Source organism: Triturus cristatus, chromosome 1_2 (genome assembly GCF_964204655.1).
Source record: "Triturus cristatus chromosome 1_2, aTriCri1.1, whole genome shotgun sequence".
NCBI classification, from domain to species: Eukaryota; Metazoa; Chordata; class Amphibia; order Caudata; family Salamandridae; genus Triturus; species Triturus cristatus.
The window spans coordinates 345772586-345792928 of NC_140580.1; the positions used below are offsets into that span (position 1 = coordinate 345772586).

Genomic DNA, 20343 nt, shown 5'->3' on the forward strand with positions numbered 1-20343 from the left:
AAAAACTAAATCATGCAATAGTCATATTCCTAATAAATCCAGCGGCGGCCCCTCCGCAAAGAGGAGAGTCCCCCCGCCCCCGCCAGTGCCAGCAGCTGTCAAAATTAAAAAAAATACATTGATAACAAACCAGGTTTGTTATCATTTTATTTTTCTCTCCTGAGTCAGGCTTGCGGGCAGGGGCAGTCATGGAGGGGGAGTGATGGGCACTGTTGTCAGTGCGCATGTGGGTTTGTCCGGCCGTCTCAAGATGGCCAAACAGATATGTGCACTGAAGCGGTCTCCAGCCCATGCTGCATTGCTGGGTTGGAGACAGCAGGCACAGGCTACCAGTCTCTCTGGGAGCGCAAATCGAGGGTGCCCAGGCCAAACCTGATGCTTCTCTCATGCTGCCAGAGAGCATCATCAGGATTGGCTGCAGGGGATTCTGGGCGCCTGTGCTGGTGAGGAGCAGCAGAGCGGCAATGCGCTAATGTGGTTGTCAAGTTATTTCTTTATTTGGTTTTTGTTGTTTTATTGTCGTCGTTCATCCACCCCGCCCCCGCCCTGCCTCGCCACTCAGCCCTGAAACCAGCCACTACTGCTTCTGTGCAATTGTAGGAATTCTTCTCCCTACAGAGTGAGTGCACAGCTGACTGCAGTGAATAGATCACTAATACATTGGTCATCATTAGGCTGGCAAATGAATACATGTTACGCCCCTGCTGCTGGAGATAAATAGAGAGAGGCAGCGGGGTCCCTATTCACTGGTCAGTCCCTGGCTGTCTACTAGGCCTGGGACAAAATTCCGTTCCGCTTGCGGAAATTGCGATAATTTGGCATTTTCGCGTTCCACGGAAAGCGCAAAAATGTCAAAATTTCCGCATTCCGCAGCTTAGCGATAATTTGTTTCTTGCTCGCGCTGTAAAATAATACATTCTCGCGTGCGCGCGATCGCCTTCCGTGAATCCCCGCGTTCGCCGACAAGTTTTCCCGATCCGGTCGCATTCTCCACGAGATGTTGGATTGTTGGTAGCCATTTGCGCTGTCTCGCGACAGTTCGCGCCCGCAGTAACTTCATGCGTCGCGCGATCACGTCTTTCTTCTCGCGATCATGCACCGCTAGACAAGTGAAAACAAGATGGCCACGCCCGCGAGCAACCGCATGGGTAAGTTGGCGAGCCGCGACCACGCAAAAAATACCGCGAACGGTGTGGAAAAAAAACTTCCGCATCTTCGCGATATTTCCGCGTGTTTGCGGAGATTTTTAACATTTTCACGTTAATTTGCGAAAGTGAATTTCGCAAATTCCGCCCACCCCTACTGTCTACATCAAGGTAGAGAATAACCTCTGAACTCAAACATCTTGCACCTCCCCCAACTCACCTTAATCGCCCACAGCTTTGCTCTGTCAGGCTTGTGCCAAGTTGTTTGTTGGTGTGGGGATGGGCTGTTGGTGTGTGGTGACAGGGGGTGAAAGGTGCATGGGAGAGTGGAACTAACAAGAGTGCCAATGCTGACAGATGATTAAGCTCTTTGACTGTAGAAGAAAAGTGAAACAACTACGTACGTACTAATTAATAGTGTTTTATTCACAAATGATCTGTTTTTTTACAAAAGGAATTAATTTATCACGAGAATCTGATCTGGACACACAAACATGATGCAAACTAATATACACATGAGAAAAAAGAGAATTTTTTTTTAAGGGCAACAATTAGTACATTCAAAACGAGGACAAGAAAAGAATATAAACACTGGGACTCTACTGCCCTAATGGCAGAGATGCAAATCTGACAAACAATCTTACACCACTCCTCATTCACACACACCACTCACACAAACAGTTGAATTTGATAAACCTTTGGTTCTAATTGAAAACACCAAAGGTGTCTCCGTACACATCAACTTTAGAGTAAGTCCCGCTAACTAAGGTGTACACAAAAGTGTATTCAATTTGTTAAATTTATCATCAATTTGAAACTGCAAGGAATCAAAACACCAAAAGCGGACTCGAAGTACACATGAATGGAGAATACAAAAAAGAAGGTCTACGCGTTTCGAACCCCGTTGATTTTAGGATGGGGTTCTCATCAGGACCATAGCACCAGCGAGAAGTATTTGGCAAGTGCCCTTTCAGAATTTCAAAAGAAGGATGCACTAGCTGTTCAATGAGACCCAGGAGAAGGAATAGATGAGAAAAGGGTGGAATCAATCCTTCGCGGTGGAATCCACAGGGTGCGGTCCAACCCGCGCTGGATCCAAGTTGGGTGATTAATCACACACAGTGTGGAAGATGGGCGTGCAGCTATTTCTGTCACGAGTCACAAGCAGCGAAACTAATTCGTAGCTGTAGACCGGCGTCTTAGAAGTCCGTCGGGAAAAGGAAGCTTCAATTTGCGAAAGTGAATTTCGCAAATTCCGCCCACCCCTACTGTCTACATCAAGGTAGAGAATAACCTCTGAACTCAAACATCTTGCACCTCCCCCAACTCACCTGAATCGCCCACAGCTTTGCTCTGTCAGGCTCGTGCCAAGTTGTTTGTTGGTGTGTGGTGACAGGGGGTGAAAGGTGCACGAGAGGGCATGGAAGGGAGATGAGTGTTAAATACAGCAATTGCAACACATTAAAAATGATTAGGACAACTTTAAACCAATTTGTTGGAGCCAAGGTAGAGGGACACAGCTGTGCATAGCACCTTAATGCAGACACCTCTGTGAGCCCCTCTGAAGATTGGCACCCTTGGCCTGGGCCCAGCTCACCCATGCCAAAGCCGACCGGGTATCAACAGTCCCTTCATTAGATGGTGGCAGAACACCCTGGGCCCGGAACAACTAAAGTTTTGTTTTTCTTACCAATGGAACGGAAGTGTGATGGACCCACATGGACAGTCCAGCCTCCGGTATATGCCTAGTATGTGTGCGATTGAACAGGTGGATGGATGATCTGAAAGAGTTAGGCCATTGGAGAGAGTATCCCAACGATCTAAATAGTCATGTGTGCCACTGTGATTGGCTGAAAAGTCAAGGAAAGTGAAAAGCATTAAGAACAGTATACAACAGGAAGCTTCTTAGTGGGCGGGTGTCTACAATCTCAGTGGTGTGCTCTTGAAGAAGGTAATGGCTGGTGGGGGTTCACCAAGGATTGAATGGACAGGTGAACCCAGCAGTAATCTGACAGTATTACCTGTGGCTATTGGGCCCATCCCCCTCCTGAGCTGTGGGACAGTGTTCCACTTGGGCAACATGATCTCCCCTGTATCTAATGGTTAATCTTTGGATTCGAAGGTGACAGCAGTGGGTGTTCCCCACTATTCTGTGCTGTCCTTTAGCAGGGCCAGACTGGCCGTAGCGGGCATCGGAGGCTGGAAGGGTGGGGTCCAGTTTTGCAGCAGTGGGGCCGTTTTTGTTACAGGGGGCCGGTTTAGCAGCCCAGCCTGCCCCCGGAACTGGTCCTACAGAACTGCCAGGGCTGCTTTGGGTTCCCAGTCCTGCCCTGTCCTTCAGTCATGGTGAAATGCAACGAGCCAGAAATGGAATGCTCCACCCAACAGGGTATCAATTATATAAAATTGCTGAGGGCAGTGCTGATTGTTTACCCAGTGTCATTGTTGCAGGGTAGTGTTTTCCTCCTTTGTTGGCTTTGTATTGTGGAAGGCATATTATTTGCCAATGTTAACTAGAACATGTAGGTTTTCCTCACATAATACTTTTGAAGAGTGGCTTTTTGTTGACGCATTATGACATTTTGCAATGCAATTCTTTAAATCATTGCATTTTTTCATCCAGTTTTTGTGTCCAAGGGCACCTCTGTCTCTGAATTAAACAGGAAGAAAAAATAGTTTCGCTGTACAATTTTCTACTGTGTAGCTTGACAAAAGCGTGCACAATTTTGCCTTCAAACTGTTCTGAGAGAAAGGAGCAAGGGGAAAGGGAAGGATAATTAGAAGAACAAATTAAAAAGAGAAGTGACAGAAGGAAAGAGTTCAGGTCGGACAGGAAGGATAACAATGGGTAAAACGACCACCTCCCCCCCGCCTATTATAAAACACAGAAGTGAGTAAAAATATATCCTCCCTCCGAATTAAGGGATATTTATGAATTGGATGCTAAAATAACGATATCACATTTGTAGTCATTTCACATACAACCATTGCAGGTAAGCCTGAAAATCCTAGAGAGCCACTGAGATCCCTATGGCAAAACAGAGGAGCATGTTGATTTGTGTGCACCTTGTTCAACTTCCTGGAGTTGCTCTATCTGTGAAAGACATATAGACAGAGTTGGAGTGTCCTATAGGACAATCAAGCAGTGCCCAATGGACTGGTCGGTGGTGGGCCAGTTTCCTAGCAGCTGTGGGCCAGTTTTTACTGTTTATTTCCCTGATATTACCACTTTTTTGGCTATCTGCTCGCTAATGGGGCCACTATTATTTTGGATGCCCGTGGTCTGTTTTTTGTCCCAGTAGGACCTATAGCCTGGTTTAAAGTGAAAATGGTGATTATGGTTCCATGTTTGTGGCATAGTCAGTGATTGGGCCATGGCTGTTGCTTCCTCTCTGTGGATCAAAGAGGCCATGACTACTTCAGCCATTGTGATTTATTTTCCTTTTTGCTACCAATACAGATAGCAGGGCCCCTTTACTCCTCTACTTTCACCACTACCCCAGACCCTTGTTCTAAAATATCTCTACCCATAAATAAAGTACTCCAATTACCAGATATAACCCAATTTCCTTGGCCCTTTATATACCTGTTTATGGCTATCCTTTCCTTTGCCCTAGCACCTTTAATTACATCCCATATCTCACCTACGTAAGCCATAGTCTCTCATCCCTACCTGTGCCCTAGGTTGTATGTGCGTTTTTTCACAAGAATAGATTTCACCAGGCTGAAGAAACCAACCTGGTGAAAGCCTTTGTTGACAAAAGGTCCTTTCTTCTGGCAGTTGTTGTCGGTTCTTTTAAAAGATCCAAAAGCCAAACTCTATTTTGAGCATAGGTTAGCCTTATCTTTTGCAGAACTTGTGAAAGTGTCAATTCATCCAAATTCACCGAAACAAGAACTTTGCTAACATCCAGGGCAACTCAAGTCTTCTAAAAATTCCCGGTTATCTCCTTTTCATGGCCTGACAGTGAATGTGCAAAATAAACATGTAGTGTGAGTTGACATATTTTCGTCATATTGGTTCATGCCAGTTATGTCTTGGGCTAAGTGGAAAGTACCCCAATGCAGGGTAAAAGTTAGTGGTCAACTCTATGAAAATCCTAAGAATTGACCACTGGATCGCAGAGGTCTTTACTCCAGGTAATCACAAGGAGTACTGCCACAGTGTCACAACATCCATTCCTATGCTGGGAGCCGATGCAGAGAAGAGAGGATCTTAGCCCAGCTGAGGTGTGTTTTCCTTCTGAGAGAACACTCTCTCCCAGCCAAAGTTGGTTAACTATAGCTTCTCCAGTGAGAGCAAGTATACAGTGCGCAGAATCTCAAGAAACTCTAGAAGCCAGTGCTCTCATAGTGTAGCACATAGAAGTAGTCTTTAATGTATTAAGCTGCTAGGAACATTCTAACCATGTTAGAAATGTTCATAGTATTCTCGCTGTTAGTGACATTCATTAGTGGTGTTCTAATTATATTCTGTGTGGGTATTACTCATGTACTAAGCAATAAGGTCAGACTATTGACATAAACATTTTAAATACATTATGCCCTTTCTTAGTGCAGTGCTTGTGTGTTTTATTCTAAAGAACGAAATTAGGTTTGAATTACCACTACATTCCTGACCCCTTTACTGGACTGTTAGTAACCCAGAAAGCATGGACACCACATTGATAAGTATGTCAAGTGGGGTTGTGTGGGGCTACAATAACCTGGACTTTCAAGATTAAGTCTTGGTGTGCTGAACTGAGTTCGGGCATCCGTGGGTGGGAAAGCCAAACCTCGAAGAACTAGGCTAGAGCTCTAGTTTATACATCATAACCCCTCCTCCCCATTAGCCCATGCTCTTTTTGTTTTTTTATATATATAGAACCCCTTCCCTGCCTTCCATCCCCTTTCTTGCACTCTCTTTTTTAAACTCCTGACTCACTTTACTCCTATTTGTTTGCAAACCACCTACTCCCGCTGTTGCCTCACTCCCGTTATTTAAGAAGCTTCTTACTCCCCTCCTGGTTTACTCCTTTTTTTATATACCCCTTACTTGCATGCCTGTTTTCTCCTTTAAATAACCATCTTACTCCCCTCCCACTTTACTCCTATTTTTAACAAACTCCATACCACCTTCCAAGTTTTCTCCCTTTTTTAACAAACCCCTTAGTCGCCCTCCCACTTTACTCCCATTTTGTTTTACAAACTCAATCCTATAACTCGCTCCACTTATTCCCATCCTTCTTTGAACTTTTTTTACAAACCTCTTACTCCAACACTCGCTTTACTCCCTTTTTTTGCAAATCCTCATTCCACCACTTGACTCACTTTTATTAACAAGCCCAATACTCCCACTCCTGAAGGACTTGCGTTTTATTATAAAAAAAACCTTATTCCCCTTCTATGTTTACTGCCTTCTTTAGCAAACTCTTTCTTGTATTCACTTCTCCATCCAGGCCTCCCCCCAACCTGTATACCCACTCCCTTTTGCTTTATTACTAGTTTGTCATATGGGGCCATATGTAGGTAGAACGTGTTTTGCGATTCTCTAATTGCAATTTTTAGGGAATCGCAATTAGAGAATTGCAAAATGGAATGTAGGTAGGATTAGCAAATAATTTTGCGAATCCTACATATTCCTTAATTGCGAATTGCAAATTGCAATTCGCAATTAAGGAATACCTCCCCATTCATCCCTATGGGCCTAGAGGCCCATAGGAATGAATGGGAAGACATTCTCAATTTGCGATTCTCAATTAGAGAATCGCAAATTGAGAATGCAATTTCAAGTGTGCCAGGGTGTCAAAAGGATACCCTGTTGCACCCCTGAAATGAGCATGGGTGCACATGTGGCACACATACATGCCCTACGGACATGTGTGTGCACCACATGCCACTTTGAAAAATGCAAAAATTTGCATTTTTGAAAGAAATCGCAAATTACCACCAACCTGTAGTTGGTGGTAATTTGCGATTCCTTAAGGCCAAATTGCACTTTTTTGGTGCTTCTTACATTGCATTTAAGGAATCGCAAAATTTGCGATTCCTTAAATGCAATTGCAAAATAAGGAATCGCAAATTTAGCGATTCCTTATTTTGCACGCAGATTTGCCTTCCTACATACCACTTAGCAAAATTGCGATCGCAAACGCCGAAATTCGTCGAATTTCGGCGTTTGCGATCGCAATTTTGCTTTCTACATATGGCCCTTCATCTTTTAAAAAGAATATTTACTTTTTCCATGAGAACCTATTTTCATGGAGGAGGTATTTTGACATTTCAATCTTTGTCCAAAATAAAGTTATGCCAGTCTTTTTTTTCTAAACAGAAAAATGGTATACTGTGGGAACAAAATATCTAACACAAATTTAACACAGTAAATACTCAAATTAGTCACCAATAGATATATCTATTTCTCACCAATCATGGTTTATTCATTAAATTAGGAACAAGCTGAATAACTCGTACTCTCTGTATCATACCTGGGATCAACATACAAATTAACACATTATCTTACATCTACATAATGATACGTTAATAAGAAAAAAGATAACTGAAGGACACTCCATCTTCTTGGAAACTTGTTGACAAACAAATACAAACATAACAACTTTGAAACTAAATTTCAGTCTTTTAGTTACTTTTAAACGTGAGTGGCTGTCTCCAGAAATGAACACACAGTCCACGTTAGGAGGTAGTCTTTAGAGAAAATCACACATTGAGGACAGACTTGTCCCTTATTCCTTTAGTTCATGTCCCATTGATGTTTTAATGTGTTTAAATGTCAATGGCTCCTCCAACAGCAAGCTTCAACTCGTTTCGGCCCTTTCACCTGTGGACTGCTCAGGACAATGGAAGGGTAGAAGTACCTATTGAAATAATGATTATAATAGTAATTGCATTCAGGGCATAAATTAGACTTTAGTGCACCAAAAATGTTAAAACTAGGCATAAGTATCTATACAACTGTGACATGCAGAGTCAATGCAGAGTCAAATTGGCCAAATACTACGAGGTGTTTAGCAGAGAAAGTGGTGATGAAAGTGTTCTTATTGTTATAGAATGCATTGCTCATCTCGCTCAAGGGCATCAATAAGGGTGTGGGACAACGGCTATATCTGTGATTTCCATACCAAAGGAGTGAGTCTGTGCCACATGCACCCACTCGGCATGCTCGAAACAACCCAGTAAGCGAAACGTGTGCATAACATCATACTGCCATAAAGAGAAATCATGGAAATTGTCAACATGCCGGACAAGACTCTTCACGTGCTAGGGACACTTACTATGGCTGTGTCACCAGCACAGCAATTATGAGTGGAACAAATCTGCCCAGAAACCTGGGGTGAGAGCAACGAATTAACATGAGGCATGGCTTAGATAAGCATCCCTGCAGATGACCTACTAATACTAAATAGGGGCCAAGGCTCGAAGGTAATGCCCACCTGTCAACTGTGATGCAAAAGAATCAAGTTAGCATGCATGTCTTAAAAAGCTGCTGGATTGTAAAAAAAATAGAGAGCGTGTCAATCCATATAGGATTGTAAAAGTGGTCTGGCCTGGAAGCTGGCCATATCCACTGAGGTGAACGTCAAGCCAGGATCAGTGCTTCGGGTACTCAGAGACTAAGGGAGCTTCCAGGAAAAAAGCGGAGGATTGTTACGCTTACTTGCAGTAGCTCAAAGAGCTACAATTGCTGCAAGCTGGCTGTAAGCTGGGGACAAGACTTTGCAGACCACCGAAGAGAGCCAGCCAAATCAGGCTTCAAAATAGGTCAACCTACAGACAGGGGAAAGTACACATATCAATACACATGGGGTCACAAGCCCAACAGGATGAGGGGGTCATTAATATAAAAAATAAATTTAAACCTACCTTTCTGCCGGCCAGGTTCCTGCGTCTTCACTGCTCCTGCTCTCCTGCCTCCGGCAGGAACAGGGAGCAGGCAGCCAAGATCCCTCCCCTAAGCCTATCACAATGCTCCAGTGGAGCATTGTTAACGGTCGGGACGCCGCCCATCCAGGGGCTGTAGGGGATGGCATGTTCTCCATGCAGGCTGCAATGCAGCCTGCATGGAGAAGGGCAGAGTACGCATGACTGGTTTGGGGGGCCGAGAAGGCTGACCAAACAGTCATTGCGCACTCAGAAGTGGGCAACCACTCCTGCCCTGCCATGCTCGGAGAGCAGGGCAGCTACGCCCACCCACCCGCCCGCAATGCGCAAAGAAACATAAAATGATAATAACCAAAAGTTATTACCATTTTATGTTTTGGCTTTCTCGCACTGTGAGAAAGCAGTGGGGCGACACTCCTCCACCCCTGGTGGAGGAGCTGCCCCTGCAGTTGTCTAAATTAACATGATTAAAAGATCATGTGGGCTCGTGTTGGAAACTCACAATTGATATTTACTACACAATTATTATAATGGAAAGACATGCAGTTAAATCACAATTGTGCCAAATAGCAGTGATACTTTATATATTTACATTGATGCAGATACTAGGTACCATGCAGGCTAGAGATTGTGAAAGGTCAAGACTAGCTGTCCTGCTTATAGGCAGAAATATTTAAATCAGAGCCCACATCTCATCTAAATCATTAAGACCTCTCCTTGCTGTCCCATACCTCTCAATCATTTTAGCTTCTGTTCCATTTAACATGATTTCAAGGGGAATTCCCCTAAGGTTTCTCTGTACTAGAAAGAGAACTGGACACCGGATATAATTTTCTGTGTGGTTTAGATCTGTATTGTGCTCACTGAGGGGCATACCAGGCACTGCACGCCCTAATCTTGATCTATGCTGTAGCCCTCTGGCTTTCACGGACTGGGTGGTCTGCCCTATATATGTAAGTTTGCATGGGCATTGGTCACAATGCACAACATTGTTTGTGTTAGAATTCTAGAATTTCACTTGCTGGTGTGTTTTGCCATTGATTAAAATAGATTTTGTATAGTTTGTAAACGGGCAAGCAGTGTAATAGTTACATTTAAAGTGGACACTGACAAGTGGCATGCATAACATTTCAAGTAGATCACTTTTCTTTACTCGGGTGTGCAGCTCTAACCAGGTAGTTACGCAGGTTATTCCCTTTTCTGAAAGTAAACATGGGTTTGGTGTTTTCCAAGGGATTTACGATTCTCCAATTTCTCTGAATTATGTTTTTATCCTCATTGGCCATGGGACTGTACCTAAAGACGCCTGTGAGGGGGTTGGTCTCTTGGCATAGTTTAGGGATAAGCAGTGTCCCTTTGGCAATTACCAGCCCCTTTTGGACACAGCTGTGACCAGTTTCTTAGGGTACCATCGGTTTACAAGTTTGTTGATCAAGACAGTGGCATCTTCAAAAAAGTCATCCCTCCGTGAACAGTTTCTCCAAATTTGGAGAAACTGTATGGTAAGGTTTCTTTCAAGATGTGTGGAGGCCACTTGAGAAATGTAAGAGGGTATTGCGGTTAGTCGGCTTAGTGTAAAGACTAACCTCAATGTGTCCTTGCCTGTTCAATGTCCAGACATCAAGGACGTTGATTTAGTTGGTGTCATTTGACCTACTAAACTTGAGATCAAGTGTTCATGCTTTGAGCCAATGAAGTAACTCACCACAGAGCATCAGTACATCTTTGATGTACCAGAACCAGTGTGTAATGTACGCCTCATATGGGTTCTCATTGGTGCATATCCATTTTCTTTCAAAGTATGACATCACTCAAAACTCCATCCCATTACTACCCCTTTAACCTGTAAATACAGGTTCTCTTTGAATGCGAAAAAGTTGTTCTTAAGGCAGAGTGTGGCTAATGTAACCAAATATTCTGTGGGGATGTCATGTGGTCTCGACCTAGAATCCAGGATGTCATGACAAAGAGTACCTCATCCTGAGGAATGTTCGTTTAAAGTGTATCGATTTCAAAGGCCACTAATGGTAGACCTTCCACCTTATTGTTAACCGCCATCGAGTCTCTAAGGTATGATTGTGTATTTATCATAAAGGCTTAAAAATATGTCAACATATTGGGCCAAGGGTTCTAGTACCGACCCACACACAGAAATGATGGGTCTCTTGGAAGGGTTAGTTGGGTGTTTGTGTATTTCAGGCAGGACATTTATAGTAGATGTTCTACAGTCTTGCCTCTTAAGGAATTCAAGTTCCTTTTTGCAAATCTATTCTTCTTTCAGTGTTTTGGAGGTAAGGTCTTTAATTTTAGCAGATATTGTCTTAGTGGGATCCTCCAGTATCGTACGGTCGTGGGCAGAGTTCTTTAACTGCCGCATCACCTCTAGGTCCTATTTACGCTGTCCCGTATGACTATCCCTCCCCCTTTACCTGCAGGTTTGATCACTATTGATGAGTTGTCTACCAAACTGCATATGGCTTGCACTTCACTCTTACTACAATTTTGTGCAAAGAATTTCTTTCTCTTGTTAAGGTGGTCGATTTCTCTGATGACTGTATCCTCAAATACTTAACCTCTGGAAACATGTTACTATTCTCAGGAAAAAAAACAGAACTTATTCTTGAGTCCACTTATGTTGGTGTCCACGTCTATTTTTCTCTTTCTTCATTTTAAAATTCTTCAAAATGATGGATTACCTGCCCTAGTATCACTATCGCTTGCCATTAATCTTGCCACTTTTTCTCTCTACCTATTTTTTTGTGCTAACTTTTAATTTTTCTTTTGCCCTCTCTTGGTGCGTCTGTGTGTTTTTTGTTGAAATTCTTACTTTTGTTTTCAAAGAAAGGGGCTTTCCCCCATTTGGAAATTCTTCAAAATGAAGTTTCACTACCTTGTGATAGTCAAGCTGGTGTTCTTCATTTTCGATTTTTTCTGTAGTGAGGGATAACCCTCAGAAACAATGACAACTTTCCTGAGATATATTAAAGTTCATTTTCAAAGGAAACACATTTTGAGTGCCCCCAAGATAGGGTTTATGAAATGGTATAGCTTTAAAATATTAGTTACCTAAATATTTTCTATGGAGGTAAACTTTAGCACAAGCCCACTGCGTTTCATTTCCCAGTAAGTCTAAACCCTTGCTTCTGGACAAAAAGAACAATCACTGCCTTCCCCCTTTTAACAGTAAGAGCCAGATGCACTATGATACGATTTGCAAAACAGATTGGATCAGATTTTGCAAACCAACTTTTTTGCTAATAAGTCAGTTCGGAAAATAGTGAGTCAGAGGGGGTCACAAAATGACCAAACTAGTAAATATTCATTATGCAGGTCGTGATTCGTGACTGCAATAACAGGGATGGTAGCCTGCATGGGACAGCCAGCCACCATCCCTTTCATAGCATTAAAAAATGTAAAGCTATCTGTTTCGGAAAAATTCAGGGGGAACAGGCAGTGAGACCTGGACCACTGCCTACACCCCCTGAAGTTGTCACCTAGTTCACAAAGTTAGGATTGTAACTGATTTTCAAACAGGAAGCAGTCCCTCTGGATACCTTTGGACACCTTCCTCTTTGCAAGTCATTTACCACCCCATCTTGAGAACCAGTAACTGGTCAATGGTTTGTGACCAAAACTGCAGTCTAAAAATTGATGCATAACGTAATAAATTGCAATTCTAGAAGGAACTCCCCCACTTTCATGCTCCTTTGACATGGGAAACAGGACCAAGTTTGCATCTGGCCCTAAGTTTGTTGTTTAGACAATTGTTGTGTAAAGTTGAAAGTTGGTGTTATAGTGTTACTGAAGTTTTATCCAGTAGATATTTAATCAATGGGTGGACAGAGGGATACAGAAGGAGCTGGGCACACCCTCCCCTTCAATATACTAACATAAACTCTGAGAACCTTGGAGGGTTGGGGGAACCCACATGAAGATATTTAGGAAATGAAAGCCGACACCCATGCAGACATAACATGGCTCATCATAGAAATCCTCCTCACATTGATAGGGGTGCTCTATTAATATGGGCTAATGCTCTGAATAGAGCAAGAAGCTCTTGAGGTGGAAAATCACTGTGTGTTAATATGGGTCTGATTTCCACCTCAAAATCACACCAGTCTACTCAGTTTAGTAGCCCATATTGATAAAGCAAATTTTATTGAAAAACTACACTAAGGAGAGTTGACCTATGTTTCTTGAAAACCATCTTTTCACAAGGCTAGCTGCGTGGCCCTTAATATACCTCAAGGGAATGTGCGATATACACCCAGGTGAATTGGAGTGATCATCGCATCTCTTGTATATTTTCATTGGGTCCTCACCCACCGGTCCCACCTGAGGCCTGCTTCATCATCGGACCTACACTGACATCACCTAGTGTGAGTGTGTGGGCTCTAGGCGTTTGTAAGCAGAGCGCTTAAACTAATGGATTGTGAGTAAATCAAAATTGCCTCCTGGACCCTAAATATTTTGTACTCAAAAGGTGCTTGGGCAAGGTTATAAACGGTGGGATGTCACGAGGGTATAACGGTCCTAGACATCAAAGGTCGACATGTTTGAGCCATTTTATGCCCAGCGGGTCAATCTGCTTTCTTCAGAACCGTAATGAAGTGTTGAATGCCTAAATCAATTTGTTGCTTATTCCAACCAAACTACATGCAATCAGACAGTAGAGCAAGCACGCAACTATACAGACCATTCTTAGGACTCTTTCCTTGATGTGGTTTGGGATGGCCTACATATCAATTAGGCATCCTAAGTTTGTGGGGTGGGATGATCCCTTTAGTCACACATTCTTCTTGCGACATCATCTGTGGATGCACCTAATCGGTTCCCCGCAACCCTGCATGTTTACGATTTCATGTCACGTTATAAGGCATGGGCAAAATGGGCAGTTGGCCAGGGCCCTATTTTCCAAGGACCCTTGGAAATGGGATTTTTCTCAGTGTCTTCTTTATTTCTCGATCTCAACCTCTTCCCCTCTGTCTAACTCAAACTATGTCTCTCTGTGCCCAGGGTCAGCTATAGGATTTTGGGGCTCTAGCTAAAAAATGCATTACCTCTTCTAGTTTGACACTGTTACTGAAAATGTAACATATAATTCAATATTGTTTGGAATCTTGCTTAATAATTTAGCAGAAATGTATAAGAAAAGTCAACGTTATTCCAAACAGGAGGCATCAAATTATGTCTTGCACAGGGACACTGTTCATGTCACCCAATTAACAGCTGTGATTTAAAGACTGCTTCCATATACCCTTGCAGAAGATTGTGCCCCTGTAGCACAAAAGAGAAATCTGTATTCTGCATTTCCAGAATCTTCATATTGTTCCCGAAAGTGGGCCTCAATGTCACTTCTTCTGAAGCACTTACAGGCACCACTACTGGTGTAGCATTTAGAGTCAATTTCCAACCTCAGAGGGTGCTGGAGCACATATATTCCTGTTGGTGACGTTTATTAGGTCTTGCCTGTGACAGGGCATGCACTGCATATGATCTCGCTTGCAAGAAATACAACAAGGGGCTTGGAGCCTGCCCATTGCTTACCATTCGTTGGCTTCACTGTCACTCTTCTTTTCTGCGTCATAATCGGGCATCGCTTTCTGTTCTTTGCACAAGAGCATGGGCCCAGTAGAGATTGATTGTCTTTGTAGTGTCCTTTGACTGCTGTTTGTGCTGGGATTAAGATACTTTGTTTTTTTCTTATTACCTCCCTCATGTGAGTATCTCCTGTGTTGCTTTCTGTCACCTGGCCACTTTCCTGTTGTGCTCGCCCATGTGCTTCTCTCTACCCATGACCTCCGTGTTCCTTCAATGTCACCTCACTCTCCCTATGTTGCTTTTCTTTTAGATATAGCGCTCACTTAACACAAAGGTATTAAAGCGCTTTGCATTAGCACCCGTTTCATTACACAAAGCTACTTGCATTTTTTAGGCACAGTTATTTGTCAAGTATCACAGGATTTTTACCAACAAAGAGACTCGGAGCTGGTTCCCCATTTCCAAAGCTGGCCGCTCTGACCATGGCAACACATCTTCTCTACAATGTTGCTTTCACATTCATTGCCCCACTCTCTCTCATGTCACTTCTGTGTTCTCTCACCCGACACTCCCCACCACTGCTAGCCTCTCCACCTCTGTTACCTGCCACCACTCCCCCTTTGAGTCAGGAACTCTGCAATGCTGTTGGAAATGAACATTGTAACTGATAGAAGGAAATGTGGTCCAATGTCAAAATTTTGGTGCAAAGGATTCTGTTAATCCATAAAGTAAGCTGCAGCTAAATTGTCATTTTTGTTCCTGAATATATGTGCACGTCCTCTAAACAAGACTCACTTAGTATGGATCTATTTCTGCATGTAACCGTGCTGTAATACAAGTTTGTTTAAGTTCTGACCAGCTTGTTTCTCTATCTGTGTCTTCCACTCTATACGGCTGGTAGCTCCCCGACATGCCACGCAGTTGATGAAAGATCCGCAATGCAGCATGAAGCACTTTGTGCAGTTTATGAAGCTAGTCGTTCAGCTGAAATGTGACCGTGGTAGTACAATTCAAACATGAGAGAGGGTGACATAGATTTCTGTGCAGGTACTATGCGATACAATTGCACCTAGTGCCACACAATTACATTCCACTCCAGTCCAAGCCACACAATGCCGTATAATTCCATTCTACTGTACACCACACAATTCCACTCTACTCCATGCCAAACAATTCAACTCCCCTCCAGACAATGCCAGACAATTCCACTCTACTCTATGCAACACAATGTCACACAATTCCACTCCGCTCCATGGCTCACAATTTCATGGATCACGGACAGAATATCAGAACCAAACATAATGTGTGGAAAGAATATTGTGTCAATGTACATATATGTGGAGTTATACATAGTAAAACTTTACTTACCTATGGACAATTATGTTCACAATATGTGTGTCCTCAACATCCTTGACATGATATTTGTCCCACAATGTTTTTGGTTCTGATATTCTGTGTAAACACCCAATTTTATTCCACTCCACACAATGCCATACAATTTCACTCCACTCCACTCCACACAATTTCACTCCACAGAATGCTACACAGTTCTGCTTCACTCCTTACCACACAATCCTTCTTCATACAATGCCACTCCGCTCCACTCAAACCCACTCCATGCAATGCCACACAATTCCACTCTACACCACAAAATGCAGCACAATTCCACTCTACTCCATTACTCCATGCAACACAATGCTATACAATTGTTCTCCACTCCATGGAATTCCACTCCACACAGTTCTGCTCAACTTGACACAATGCCACACCATACCACTCAACGCCACAGAATTCCACTCCACTCCAATCCACTCCATTCCTCTCCACTCAACTCCACACAATGCCGCACAGTTTCACTTCACTCCCTGTCACATAATTCAACTCCATTTCACTCAATATCACACAATTCCACTCCACTCAACACCACACAATGCCACACAATTCAACTAAATACAATTCTACTTCACTCCACACAATTGCACTCCCGTCCACACTGTTCCACGTCACTCCACGCAGTGCCAGACAATTCCACTCAATGCTACATGATTCTACTCCACCCCACACAATGCAAACAGTTCAGCCTCGTGCCACACAATGCCACATAATTCCACTCCACAAATTTACCCACATTTCCACTCCAATCCATGATACACAATTCCACTCCACACAATGCCACACAATCCAAGTCAACTCCTCACAATGTTGCACAATGCCACACAATTCCACTCCATGCCACACAATGCCTCACAATTCCACTCCAATCCATGCAATGCCACACAATGCCACTCCACACAATAGCACACAATTCAACTCCACTTCATACAATGTTACTCTATTACACCCTGTTAAATGCCATGCAATGCCACCACACTTCAATCCACTCAGCACCACACCACACAGTGCTCTTCACTCCATTCCACACAATGCCACACAATCCCACTCCACTCCACACAAGGCCACCCAATGTCACACAGTTCAACTCCACCCCACACAATGCCACACAATTTCAGTCCACTCCACACAATGCCACACAATTCCACACCACACAGTACCACACAATTCCACTCCACACCACACAATACCACACAATTCAACTCCACTCTACAGTCACTAGTGCAGGTGGCTGACAATGCTGTTTGAATTCTAGACACGGACAACCCATGCCTTCTCGTTCTTCTTGACCTATCATCAGCCTTCGACATGGTCAACAACCACACAGTCCTACACACACTCGATATCAAAAGGGCATTGATGGCATGGTCCTAAAATGGTTCGCTTCATTCCTCATGGGCAGGTTGCCATTAGTAAAATTGATTACCATCTCTCCCCACCGATTGCGGTGGGTCATGGGATCCCCCTGGGGTCCTTCATTGCCCCAGCCCTATTTAACCTATATATTGAGCCACGTAGAGTCCTTCTTAAGAAGTCAGGGATCTTCTACCACTAATACGCAGATGACCCACAGCTGCATCTAAAGGTCTCCTCCAAAATTATATCTCTCTGCTCGCCACCACCCCAAACTCTGTTCACGACTGGATGACCTTTCATAACCTATATCTTAATCCTTTTGAAGCTGAATGTATCCTTATCTCCACCTTTGAAATCAATACCTACGCTGCAATCCTGAATTGACACACACAACATCCACAACAGTAAACCCATCATTATAGATAAAGCCAACTCTCTGGGAGTCATCCTACACGGAAGACTCAACCTACATTCTAAAATCAGCACCATGGCCAAAAACTCTCTCGATCAACTAAGTCTTCAGTGGGGAATCCATCATTTCATCAAAGAACAAGATCTTAAATCTCTTGCTCATACACTGGTGCTCTCCAGAATAGACTATTGTAACTCTCTCCTGATTGGTCTCCCCAAAATCCATCTCACCACTGCAAAATTGATTCTTCATCTGACAACATGGTTCATCTACAGGGCCAAAAAAACACAACAACACCCTTAATCCCACGTTGATCATTCTCCGATGGTTGCCAGTTGAAGCAAGGGCTATCGACAAGAATGCCTGCATTACCCATAAAGCATTGCACATATCCACTCCTCGATACCTGGCGGACAAACTCAAGCTATCAGGTGTCTTCGGGCCATCGCAAAACGCCGAAGAATTGCTCCTTGAACCCCTATCTCTTAAAAGTGAACAGATGATTGCACAATCCTTCTCAAGACCTCCAAATCTGTGTACAACTACCTTGCCGAGGACTTTCAAAACGGACCTGAAAGCCGTTCTCTTCCAACAGTAATTTAGGTAAAACTCTGCAATCAGCTCTTGGCACAGACCTGTATAATACCTCAACTTTTTACAGCTGTATACTACCTCAACTTTTTGACAGCTTTTGTACATTCTGTTTTATGTAATGATCTACCCTGCTATACTTTCACCCTTTGTGATTGCTTATGGCTGTATTGAATATCTTAATCCATCTTCAACTTGCAAGTAACAAAATATATCTCCTGTAATGCGCTCTAGCACCTTTGGATAATGTACGCGCCATATAAATATGCACAAATAAATGGAAGAGCAGTGAAGAGAGGTAAAGAGATAGGGGTGGCTGGAGAGAGAGAGAGGGTAGTGGGGAGAGGGAAGAAGTGAGAAGGGAGAGGGAGATGAAAGAGGTGGAGAGAAAAAAAAGAGCTGAGACAGAGTGAGACTTTTTTAAGCCAGTAGCACATTACATTTTGCGGCTTGCCATTTTGCTAGCATGCAAATCACTGTAGACTACAATGCCAGGGAGGGCGCTAGGTGGTAAATGTCATCAACCCAATTCACAGCTACAAAGAAAAAAAAAGGAAGTGGGCGCCTCATCAAAAGGTTTAAAGGGAGTTCAATAGCAATTTAACTAAAAGGAGCTGAATTACCTCGTAAAATCAACCAAATGTATTCTCAGGAGTGCCTTTTAGTAGAGGAAATTGCGAACTTTCCGTATTTAATGTGCACGTGTCCAACATTTTGCCAGCCTTCACAGAAACTCGGTTCCAGGAACAGAGCTTCTGCAGGCAAGTTAACTGTTGACAAACAATATTCAGTTCTTCGGTGCCCATTCTTGCATTCTGTCCCTATAAAGGTAAGCACTGGGTCTGTGAGCCTATGGCAGGTTTCATCTTAGAAGAAGCCTTCAATAAAGCATATTGTGAGACATTAATGAAGTGTTGAGAGAGGTGTTTGTGCAAAAGCGCGTAAGAACAGCGGTAAAACCACGCACGAGTAGCCTTTCCAAAATGGAGCCATCCCTGCTTTGAAAGAAAACCCCCCAGGGAAGGAATTGAGAGATTGATTAGTGGGAAATGTTTGATAAATAAAATGCACGAGGGGGTGTGGGGGAAGCAGAAGACGAGTGGGGCATGGGTGTGGGAGGCCAGTACAGATTGTGGGAGGCGGGTATTTAGGAGGAGGGAACCAGCAACGGAAGGAGAGAGCGGAAAACAAATGCACTCTCATAGACAGCTTAACCAGCAAGAGAAAAGTAGTTCCCTCAAAGTGTGCAGTGGAAGGATAAAAGTCAGCCAAACAAAAGGATGGTAAAGAGACTATGCTCCGGGGAGGGATAAACACAAGATGGGAGAAAGAAAACCATACAATAAGAAGTGAGCAATTAAGAGCCCAAAAATGTAAACCTAAGAAAAATAAGGGGCAAGACTGTAAGCCCTCGGTAAGGTCACAAAAGGTTTTTCAAAACCAGACAGCTTGCACTGTCTAGGAGGCTCAACCTAATGAGACAGTGGCGTGAATGTGGCAGAAACCAGTCAAATTGTTCTGTTCAGGCACAATGTGCAATAAAATGTGTTATTTCACCTAATTCAATGGTCAAGTACAAGACTTAACCCACTATTGTCTAAACTGCAACTTCCGGTCTCAATTGTGGTTTTGTCACTCAATTTTAGGTCTTTTCCCTATACTCTTCTTACATAAGCAACATTTAAGGAAAAAAAACTATAACATGTTCTGTTGCAATAAAGCCACTTCCCATTGCTACACAATATTTAATGTAGACAATTAGTCTTGCGCATTGTGATCTAGGATCCTGTTCAGCCTTCAACCTCTTTACGGAGGAATAAAACAACCATGTATTGTGGCTTGCTCAGTAGTGGACGGACAGCTAAAGGCAGCCCTGGAAAAGGTGTTCTTACCAGCCCACACTCAGTGCAGCAAGTAAGTTCAACCATCCCCTGGAGAATTTGGGAATTGGAAATAAATTACATATATGTATTCAAGAACACTATTGTAGATCGCTCTCAGCTCTATGCTAAACTGGATAGTTGATGATCC

The 20343-nt window shown here is 43.3% G+C and overlaps 1 protein-coding gene across 1 annotated transcript in view; it reads left to right on the plus strand.

Annotated features, from left to right (window-relative positions):
• The window catches only part of VWA5B1 (von Willebrand factor A domain containing 5B1), a 575143-nt gene that overhangs the window by 269255 nt on the left and 285545 nt on the right, over nt 1–20343 (plus strand). The window lies entirely within an intron of this gene.